The 1,099-nt window shown below is 35.0% G+C and overlaps 1 non-coding gene across 1 annotated transcript; it reads left to right on the forward strand.

The window, feature by feature from the left end:
* Window positions 1-517: 517 nt before the first annotated feature.
* On the forward strand, window positions 518-624 carry LOC122150987. Its single transcript, XR_006163927.1, has one exon. It is a non-coding gene; the product is annotated as a U6 spliceosomal RNA (small nuclear RNA).
* Window positions 625-1,099: the final 475 nt, after the last annotated feature.

Consider the following 1,099-nt stretch of genomic DNA (forward strand, 5'->3'; position numbering starts at 1 on the left):
TTTACAATAAAACCAAAAACTTGTTGCTTGCTGTCTAGGCAACTCCAACTCATAGAAGCCCTGGTATCTCATTGGTTAAGCACTTAGACGCTAATGAAAGTTTGGAAGCTTGAACCCACTAGCCACTCCTCGGGATAAAGATGTGACAGTGTTCTTCTGTAAAAATTACAGCCTTGGGGTAGTTCCATTCTGTTCTATAGGGTTGATATGATTTGATGAGCTTTCTTAAAGTACTTTGTTCAAATAGTAGCTTTTCTAAGTCTTCCCAGATGTTCTCTAATCTGAATTATCTGTCCCTTAGACATAGATTTAGAGGATTTTTTTTTACACTTTTATTAAACAAAAGACCTATTGTCAACTTAATTTTATCAGTCATTATGTACTGTGGTTAGAATTAAAGGTACTCAGCATGTTGCTTGTCAAGAATTCTAAAGAATCTGATTTTGATCCCAATCCAAACAAAAAATTGACTTTCAGATTCATAAATGCTAGCAGAAAACAAGAAATTCCTGGGTCAGTGCTCACTTCAGCAGCACATAAACTAAAATTAGAGCACTACGGAGTAGATTACCATGGGCCCTGCACAATGATGACATGCAAATTCATGAAGTGTTCCATATTTTTCTTATAGTCCAGCTTTTGTTATTATCTGCTCAACATAGAGATTGACTAATAAGGTGAGAGGATGTAACCACGATGCATACTTTTCCTGATTTTAAACCATGCAGTATCCCTTTATTTTGTTCAGACAACTGCCTCAGTCTACGTACAGGTTCTGAATGAACACAAGTCTTCTAGAATTCTACTCTTGGAAATGTTATCCATAATTTGTTATGATTCACACAGCGGAATGTCTTTGTGTAAAGATTGTGATGAAGGAAATCCTATGGGGCAGTTCTGTTCTGACCTATAGGGTTGCTGTGAGTCAGAATCTAAGTCACACAACAACCAGCATATATTCTAGGGATCAAAATACCATTTTACAAAAGGACCTGGTGAAGGACTCATCTTTAAAGTTTACTGAAGTTTCCATTTTTAAAAATTTAATTAAGTTGGGTTTTGAAAAAGTAATTTAGTATTTTGAATATTTTGTTTAAAT

The sequence above is a fragment of the Orycteropus afer genome, unplaced genomic scaffold (assembly GCF_000298275.1).
Source record: "Orycteropus afer afer isolate SDZICR_OR568_19922 unplaced genomic scaffold, OryAfe1.0 scaffold00278, whole genome shotgun sequence".
Taxonomy (NCBI): Eukaryota; Metazoa; Chordata; class Mammalia; order Tubulidentata; family Orycteropodidae; genus Orycteropus; species Orycteropus afer.